This window comes from Antechinus flavipes, chromosome 5 (assembly GCF_016432865.1).
Source record: "Antechinus flavipes isolate AdamAnt ecotype Samford, QLD, Australia chromosome 5, AdamAnt_v2, whole genome shotgun sequence".
Lineage (NCBI taxonomy): Eukaryota > Metazoa > Chordata > Mammalia > Dasyuromorphia > Dasyuridae > Antechinus > Antechinus flavipes.
In genome coordinates, this window is record NC_067402.1 from 260,474,038 (window position 1) to 260,484,707 (window position 10,670).

A 10,670-nucleotide genomic window follows, 5' to 3' on the forward strand; every position below is an offset into this window, starting at 1 on the left:
GATACAAATCTGTTAAGCTCCAAATATCTGTGGGTTCTGTCACTCCAAACCAGTTGATTTGGTGTTGATCTGGGGGATGCCAGTAGGAGGTCAAATAAAGACCTGCATATTCTTCACTATCTTGACTCCGACCTCTATATGTCTCTAGTTCTGCCATACACTTTTCATGTGAGATTTTCATTTGGGAGAGTTCAGCTTTCAGTTCTTGAAGTCGATCCTCCATTTGTTTACCTAAGTTGTCTTTTTCTGCTCCTCGTGTCTAAATCAAATAGAAAACAAGAGAGTTAACAAAAAATGCCTGATTCTAACCTGAAAATTATATGTTTGTTATCATATTCTGTTAGCTTTCATTTTTTAAAATTTCAGTCAGTGATTCAAAGAACTATTCTGAATTCCTAAAAATAGGTTCTAAATTTCATTAGATCTTATCCTAGTGCTAATATTTTATATCATAAAAACAATAGGTATTTTTCTGAAAAAAAAATTGCTCCAGAATCTTCTAGAATATTTTCTTACAATTAAAATATTTGGTGAATAAAGAAACAACAACTCATGTTTCAATTTTTAAAAGTATGCATTTTAAGTTTTTTAAAAAATTGATTTTATATATATGTAATATATATATGGTGTATATGTGTGTGTAGTTATTTTCACTTATGATTTCAAGGGTAATGAGGTAAAATAGACATCAGAAGGAGTAAATAGAAATACATTTAGGATAGCAATAAGAATGAATAATATATGAAAATTTCAGAATAAGCATTCAGTTCTTGACATGGAAGAAGCATGACAAGATATCTATTACAATTTGCAAAATATATGAATTAACAAGAGAAAAGATAAGATCTCCATTGGAACTCACAAATAATGAGGAGGATAGAGCCATTATAGAGAAGATTCTGTAAGGTAGAGAGTAACTCATAGTCCAGAAAAGAATTAAAAATAATTCTTCATAAGCCCATCTTTTATAGGAGCTTAAGAGGGTTCACATCATGTCGTAAGGAGGGCAAATAAGAGGGCATGGGACTGTGTGGGAAACTAAATTCTAGCATTAGCATTTCAACATTTCTCAACAAAGAAAGAGCATGAGTTAGTTTCAGAATTCACACCAAAAGTCTATTCTTTTCTTTCTTAATGATGATACCAAGTTTATGGAGACCTATAGTAAAGAGGGCAGAGGAAAAAAAAAGGATTTAGAATAGAGAAAAAAACAAATTAAAAAAAAACCTCTTTTACATGGAAATAGCACTGATTCAGAGGGCCAGCCTGGATCCAGGGCTGCACAAATGTCCTGCTTTGGTGTGTCCTACCCAAAGATTCTCACCCTGGTGTCACAGACCCTTTCTGCTGAGCTTCCAAGTTACTGGAAAATGTTCTGCTACAACTTTTTTGGTGTTCTGATTTTCTCAAATGTGTTTCAAGTTATTATTTAAATGAATTTGGAGGAATCTAAGGTCTGGCAAGTTCCTGCCTTAAGTCAGTCATCTTGGACCCATGGTTTGCATGCATTTTGTAAATAAAAAAGCTATTTAAAAAAAAGAAAAGATATTTTTGCACAAACAAAGCCAATGCAGCCAAGATTAGGAGGCAAGCAGAAAACCGGGACACAATTTTTCCATCCAGTGTTTCTGATAAAGGCTTCATTTCTAAAATATATAAAAACTTACTCCAATTTATAAGATAACAAACCACTCCCCAGTTGATAAATGACCAAAGGATATATAAGCCAGTTTTCAGATAAATAAAAGCCATTTCTAATCACATTAAAAATACTGTCTATCACTACTAATTAGAGAAGTGCAAATTAAGACAGTGCTGATGTATTATTTCCTACCTCTCAGATTGGTTAAGATGACAGGAAAAGATGATAAATAATGAAAACGATGTGGGAAAACTGGGACACTAATGCATTACTCCTAGGGTTATTAAATAATCTAACTATTCTTAAGTGCAATGTGGTACTATGCCCAAAGAATTATCAAACTCTGCATTCCCTTTTATCCAGCACTGTCTCTACTAGGTTCCAAAGAGATCATACAAGAGAAAAAAGCACTCACTTGTGCAAAATAGTTTGTAACAGTACTTTTTGTAGTGGTGTGAAACTAGAAATTGAGTAGATACCCATCAATTGGGAAATGGGTGAATAAGTTATGGTATATGAATGTAATGAAATATCATTCAATAAAAAAAATGAACAGGTTGATTTTAGAAAAGCCTGGAAAGATTTATATGAATAGATGCTGAGTGAAACAAGCAGAATCAAGAGGTAATAAGGTTATGTGATAATCAACTGTGATGGAGTTGGCTCTTTTTAACAATGATTGAAGACAATTTTAACAGACTAGTGATGGAAAGTGACATACACATTCAGAAAGAGAATTTGGTCACTGAATATGGATCAAAGTATAATATTTTAAACTTTTTTTTAATTTCTCATACTTTTCCCTCTTCAATGTGATTGTTCTTGCTTAACATGAAGTATATGGAAATATGTTAAAAGAATTGCATATATTTAATTTATACTGGATTGCTTGCTGTATTGGGGAAAGAGTGATTAAAATCTGGAATGTCAGGTTTTGCCAAGGTGAAAATGCTAAAATATCTTTGCATATATTTGAAAAAATAAAATGCTATATAAAAGAAAAAAATAAGAAGAAACTGGATTTCCTTCAACTCAGAATTCCAGACAGTTGACACAAAAAGGGCACTTACTGACTTAATGATGGGTTAGTACATCATATATGTGTGTGTGTGTGTGTGTGTGTGTGTGTAGTTGTGTGTATGTATGTATTTATAGTTTGATGAACCCTTATGTGTGGCTATTAAGACCATTTTTGATCACCTGGAATGTTTTAATTTGATACATTGTTCTAATTAGTTCAAACAAATATTCAATCAAAAGAGCAAGCTCATTAATAATTTATACTTCATTTGGTAAAAAATTTAAATTATGACAACTAGTTTGATATCAAAACTTTGCTAAAAGATTTTAGGGCAAGAAGACTTGAATTATAACCATTATCAACAGTAGAATTTTCTTTTTAAAATTCTTTACATAATATGAACACTTTTTGCAACTTCACAATAACTTTTTAATCTGTGATGCCAATATTAATAACATTAGACAGAAAAAATTCATCTCTTCCATAACATAATGATTAACACCCCCAGCTTCCTGAATCAATATGGATTGTATTTGAAAATCAAATTACATTAACAACTGGATTTTTTACAATTAAAATTTTCCCCTTGTTCTACCACTTAAAGAAAGGTGTTTTTTAAATGAGGAAAACTAAATTCCAGAGCTGACTTACTAAAGTAGTATCCAAAATATTTTTCTGAAATTTTTCATTTTTGCACATTTGCTCTTTTATTGAATCTTCAAATATGGAATTTTCCATTTTAATCCTGCAAAAAGTGAATATTTTATCAACAATTCAAAGTTTTGAAAAACTTTTTATAATTAATTTCATTTAACAATTTCTTACAACATTCAGTACTTTACTTGTAAGGTACTTGGAAGATAGATTTAAAGAGAAAAGTAAAAAATGACTCCAAAGAGATGTCATTTGAATAGAATGAAAATGACATGCACAGGTAAATAAATGAATGCAGTATATTTGGAGTAAATACAAAATAACAAGAAAGGAATTTAAAAAAGAATGAACACAGAGAGTCTTATGTAATGACCGCGTATTTAAAATCAGCCGGAGTCAGGAATTCAGGTTAAGGGAAAAATCTTCAATATTTATTGAAGTGAAGAGGTGAATAAAGATTGCGATAGCAAATATAGGCAAGAAAGATTGCGATAGCAATATGGGCAGTTGTGACAGGAAGCCAACTAACAGAGAGAGATGTGAGCTGAGCAAACCGTGGCAAGGCAATCCCCAAAAGTCTCTCCTTGCCCTTCCTTTTCTACTCCCCTGCCTCCACCCACTAAAATCGTCATTTTCTATACAACACATCAGGACTTGCACAAAGAGTGGGCGGGGGCCATTCTTTCTCCAAGCTTATATATTAATAGAGTATGGTCCAATTACTATTTAGCCTCATGTGCTTGGGACCTCAGTGCATCAACTCAAGCCTCAGCCCATTACAGTCTTATGTAAGAGACAGTGATTTTTAGGATAAGCTTTGATTGGAGCTAGGGATTGCAAGAGGTGGGGGCAAATTCCAAATCATGGAATATGCAAAGGCATGGAGAGCAAAGACAGAGAGTATTTGGAATCTGGAATACGAATATCAGGAAAAACAGCACTTCCTTCTGAGAAACTTATATTTGCAAATAACCATTCCTATATTCACATACATTGCCATATTTAGACAAGTATATCTATTTTAAAGACATTTCCTACGTATATGATCATGATCTAAAATAACAGTGCTTTGGAGTTGTTATTTCCTTGGTGTAGGAAGATACTGTGTACCTATTCATATCTACAATCTCGGATATTCCAAAGTTTCCTGCCAGACCGAGAGGTTCACACTGTGACTCAGCATCATAGTCAGTATATGTTAGAATCCGAATTTGAACTCATCACTAAACTCAATTCTCTTAATGATTATTTCTGGAGATCAAAAAGCCAGTCAATTTTCTTTTTTTAAATCTATGTAGTCTTCAGAAATAATTTCTTATTTTATAATTATATGGTACCCTAGCAATTGGATATGAAAATATATATAATTCTTGTGGGAAAATCCTGATAAGACACAGTCAGCCAAGATGTTTTTGAAGGGACAATTCCTTGGAAGGGGAGGTGTAGTAAGACATAAACTTTTTATTGGAATAGGGAACTCTTCATGATGAAAATCCTTCTAGCAATGTATATCTGTGGCAGTTCTTCAATGTATTCTTTTAGAAAACTTTATGGGAAACAAAGTGACTGGCACAGAATACACAGCAAATAACATATACAAACTGAACACAAATTTCCATGATTTGGGGCAGGCTGTCTATACATTGGATTACACTGCTTCTAGCCTCGTTCTTGAGGGGGAGAGGGGAATGATTTTCTAGTAGTAATTCATATAGCTTATCCTTTGTCATTCTGCTGATGATTTTCATTATGATCAAAGTGCAGCCCCTTAAATAAATTGGCAACAGGAAAACCAATATTTTTTGAAACATGTCATCCAATCTGTTTCCCTACAGCTCATTTCTTATCCCTGAAACTCTTAGGACCAAAATGTCCCTCCCTTTACAGGAGGTAAATTCTGCTTGAAGTCCAATACACTTTTGAAATTTACATTTCCAGTACAAATTATTTATTTATTCATCTCAAAATAAGTTATACTTAAGCAGATTATCCTTTCCCATTTGAAAAAAAGTAGTTAAAAATAAACACATTACATCATGTTGTATTATGAATACATTTTGGTAGTTTATCATTTTGATTTTCTCTACAACTAGTTATGGCACTAACTCATAAAAATTCTTTAACTCTTACTTTTGTACATAATCTTCTAACTCATTAATACGCCACTGTAACTGTTTGTTCTCTTCTTGAAATTCCTGCAGCTATAAAAATTCCAAACACAATGTTTCAAAATTTTTCAACTTTAAAAATTAAATCACAATCTTATCTTTAATTAACTCTGAATTAGTGATGCTTGTACATAAGTATTAAAATTTAGCAAAATTTTTATTAGTCAATCAAGTAGACATTGCATAGACAATTTTTATTTTCTAGATGTCACTATATGCAATACACTTACATTTTATATATACATCCAACATTACATATGTAAAAAAAAAAAACATATGATTTTAGTAGCACTTCATCAGTATAGATTACAGACATCCATAACTAGAAACCCTAAAGAGTTATCTAAGATAAATAGCCTTAAGAAAGTTTCTTGGAGTGTTCTGGCTAGTAAATCACAGAGAATGGATTAAAATTAATTTTCCTAATTCCAAACCAATATATAACACCAAAGATATCTTGTATACAATGATGATAACCTTGATTATCCTTGTTGATTATGCTTGTTGATATACTACATTATGAAACTTTTGCTCTAAGGAACAAACACATGTTGTTGTTTTTTTAAAGTAGCCTTTGGAAAAGTAAGTTTCCAATATAAGTTTTTAATAAAGTATATTTTTGCAATTATCAAAAACATATGTTAAATTTGCATATTTGGCAACTGCTCTTTCAATAGAGATGCTAACTCAAAAATTTTGCAATGGGCATTTTTTCATAGTGGGAAGAAGAGAACTAGAATAAGTATCATCTAATCTCCAACCATAATCTTTTTTTCTCTCTCTCCGTCTTTGAATCCCTTTCTCCTTTCCTCACTATGTCCCTTCCCACCCCCACCCCCATCTACTTCACTCTCGCTCTTGCTCTCTTCAATAAATGTTTGTTATTTATCTACAACTTATTTGCTGATTGTTTTCATGATAACTTGTATTATAGAATAATTTTCCCTATTTTGCATTGGCTTCCTAGTGTAACTGCAAATTCTTCACTAGAGAACATGCCTTTCCCATATTCTTGGTAATCGAGTCAGAACCTATAATAGAGTATAAATCACAGAACTGACATTTACTAATCGATGGACTAATTGCTGAACAAAGAAGAAACAGAATTTTCATCCAATTCTTATGTAACTTAATTACTTGCCTAATTAGGGGATGAAGAAAAGAAAGAAATGGTACCAGTTTGCTCTGAATGCCATTTAACTAAGCTAATTCATATGGACAAAGATTTATTGTTTCCTTGCTATTTTTAAAAAAGTTCAGTCCACATCTAGTTCCTAGACTATAGACTGAAGACAAAGACTTTTTTGAAAGTTAATATTTTAATCAATATGTCCAAAAGTAATGGGAAGAAAATAAGAGTGAGTGACAGGGGAAACGAAATGATTTGGGAAAGAAAACTTATTCCCATTCCAAAACTGATTTCTGAAAACTAGAAATATTTCTCTAACATGCCAATATCAAAGGTTAAGTTTTGAAAAGACTGAAACTAGTAATAAATCATTTCTTAGTAAAAACCATTATGCTGAAATTAAGCAGGTATGAGAACTAATGTTTTTCAACATTAGGAGGGGTTTGTCAAAATGTAAGACTTTTATAAATCTATATTGCTTTTATAGAACACTGAAAATAATGACTTTTATGTTTTATGAGCAGAGAAACAAGCATTCGTTAAGTGCTTACTATGTACTGAGGTAAGAGCTTTACAATTATTTTCTCCTTTGATTCTCACAACAACTCTGGGATGTAGGTGCTATTGTACAATTGAAGAATTGGAGAAATATTAAGTGATTTTCCCCCAAGATAACCCTGATATTATCTGAGGCCACATTTGAACTCAGATCTTTCTAACTCCAGATGGAAAGTTTTATTCCTATTTCCACTAAGTAGCCTATGTATATATGAGTCTGTATTTACATATGTAAAGTATGATGTTCATAATTTATTTATTATTATTTTAGAAAATCTTATTATTTCTGTGAGGATAGGTAAACAATATTACGAGTTAAAATAATTATTCCAATATACAAATGGTATAAATGGGTACAAATAGTAGCTATTATAGGTCTTGTTCTGTCAGTCTAAATGGCAGGCACAATTGTCACAAAATATATTATAACACTGGTAAAAAAAAAACTGTTAGAGTGAAAACACTTTTAATTAATTAAATTACTGAATTTTTGCATACATACTTTACTTTTGCTTTGATCTAATTCCTTCCATATTGGCTTCACATCCAAAACCGTTTGATAAGTTGACATAATCTCTTGTGAAGTCACGGATTCTTCTTTTTTGAAATGCACAAGTTCTTGTAGTTTTCTTATGACATGCTGACAGAAATATGTGCAAAGAATTTCTACTACTGATTTTACATGTCAGTATTAACTTATATGAAATAAATATGCCTTCAAAGTTAACTGATATATTTTCATATGCAACTTAATTACATGAATATATGGATGATTATCATAGATTTAGAAGCAGGAAAAGTCTCAGGGACTATTTAATGCCACCACCTCATTTTGCAGTTGAGAAAAATTAAGAGCCAAAGAAGTTAAATCAGTTAAGTCATAAAAGTAGTCATTGAGAAAAAGATCAGGACTTATTTCTTAAGATCACAAAGTTTTTTTGATTATACCACACACCCTCCAATCAATATGGATTTAATGCTGTCTTCCTCCTTGCTCATCATAAAGCATTACTTCCAATCTGATTTTCCCACTCCATCTTCTTGAGAACTATAACACCTCCAAAAGGACATAGGGGATAAAGCTTTTTTATGTTTAATTCATATGGAAGATGGGAGAATGGTGGAGTGTAGACTATGTAGCTTCTTATACCTGATAGAAACATCAGGGGATTTTGCTTCTATTTTTCAGAAAAAGTTCTTTGCATGTACACTTAGATGAATAAGGATACCCATTAGGAAAAGGTGCATTTCCTTTCCTTTCCTCTGGGGGATGATTACATGCCCTGTTATGCTTGTCAGACCTGATAAAATTACTTGAAAAGATTGATCTTACTTGAAGAAAGGAAAAAAAAAAAAAAGGAGGAAAGTGGAGTGTAGGCATTGCTAGCTATTATTCATATCTTTAATTGTTCTTGCCAAGTCTTCAAAGAAGTTTTGTTTTATGAAAGGAGATAAATTGAGCTTGTAGTTGATGGACAAAAAATGGGGAAAACTATAGAAAATATGGTAGCTCTTCTACTTACACAACATGGTGCAAGGTTAGTGCTAAAGGGAAACAATTTCAATTCATTCTCTACCCTAACACCCACATATATACATAAATAAATGTACACAGACACACAAAATACACATTTATATGTGTGTGTGGTTTAATGTTATTTAAAATCCTGTGCATTTTCATTCTAAATTAAAGAAAATTATTGTATATGTGAATAATAGGAAATGAAGCTAAAATGTAAAAGACATTTAATATTTTCTATTTCATTAGATAAGATTAATTATCTTGTAAAAACAAAATTCAATTAAAGTTTAGTAACTGTTTGAAAGGAAATAAGCTAAAAGAAAACAGTATAAAATTGTCTAAAGAAACTTGGCAAAATTAATTGAATTACTACAAAAAGGCTAAATTTCACTGTGAAATGAATATATTCAACTATATGATTGTAAAAACTAAAACTAAAATGAATTTTTTTATCTGAAATAGTTACGCAGTACAATAGTTGGTAGCCCTTCCGCTCACTGCGTATGTTTTAAAGGATCACAGATAATGAGAACTGCTATTAAACAGTAAAAAGCTATCTATTTTCAATAAATGAAAGACACTGATCCCGGACACTGCTATTCTGGACATTATGCAATTAGTATTAGTAAAAACAGTGAAAAAATACTGACATAAAAAATAAATATGTAGTAGGAAATCAAAAGCACATTTTAAAAATGGCATTATTACAACACACCAAAATTAATTCTTAATGCATAATCATAGTCTCTTTGAATAGAATTATTGTCCTAAATTTTAAACAAAAGTAATTAATAATCTTTGTAATTCCATTAAAAATATGATCAATTTTAATATTTCTAAAATCAGTTAAATAGTAGTTTGAATTAAAATTAGTCAGATGAATAAACATATTTCAATGGTTATGAAAAGGGGATAACTCTAATGCCCCACAGTATCTCAATTTGGATGACTAATTTGAATTGTTACAGTACTTCTAGCATATTTTTTCAGGTTGTGTTTTGTTTCAGCATTTCTAATCATTTATTCTGTTTTAGCATTAAACAGAATGCCAGACAAATTATTAGAACTACAAATTCATCAGTATTTACTTAATTCCATCTACATTCATTAACCAATGCATTTAAAATTTCATGAGCTAGCTCCACAACATTTTTAATTAAAATGAGTCATCTAATCTAAATAATGGATATCATTTATGAATGCTTCCTCATTCTCCTTTCTTGCATATCAGAATATTTACAAGGAATGGTACTAATATCAGAAACCTGATGAAAATTCATATTCCTAATTTATCTTGATCAAAATAACAAATTCATTTCAAAATGTTAAATATTTGTCAGATGATATTATTTAAAGACCTACCTCTCCTTCTGCCTTTTCATTTTCATATTTATGTATTTGCTTTCTTAAATGGATATATTCATCATCTGATTCTTTATTTCTCTCTTCTACCATACAATCTTGTTTTTCATTTTCAGCATAAAGGGTCATGGAGCGATCATTAAACTGCACCTGGACACCACTTGATACCATTATTTTAAAGACCTCTTTGTTTTGGATATCTTCAAATGGTTCTGGAAGCAACTTAATTCCCCTCTGCATTTGGGTTAATCCTTCTTGCATGGAAACTTTTGTGAGAAATGATCTGTCTGACTTTTCCTTTTCCATATGGTTTTTATGTTCAAATTCCTTTACTTTATCCTTGGCCTGGTTTAATTCTTTGTGTGTGCTTTCTAAAATCAATGTCTTTTCTCTGAGGGAATCACGTAATTGATTAATCTCATTTTCAGCTTTAGAAAGCTTAATTGACAAGATGCCAATCTCATATATCAATTGGTTCTTTAAAACAAGCCACTCATCTCTTTCTTGCAGAAGGTTTAATTTTGATGTCTGATGTTCCATGTTAAGTATAGCAGAACTTACATAGGAAGGGTAATCAATTTCTGCTTGTAGTTTTTCTTTATTTTGTTTTTCAC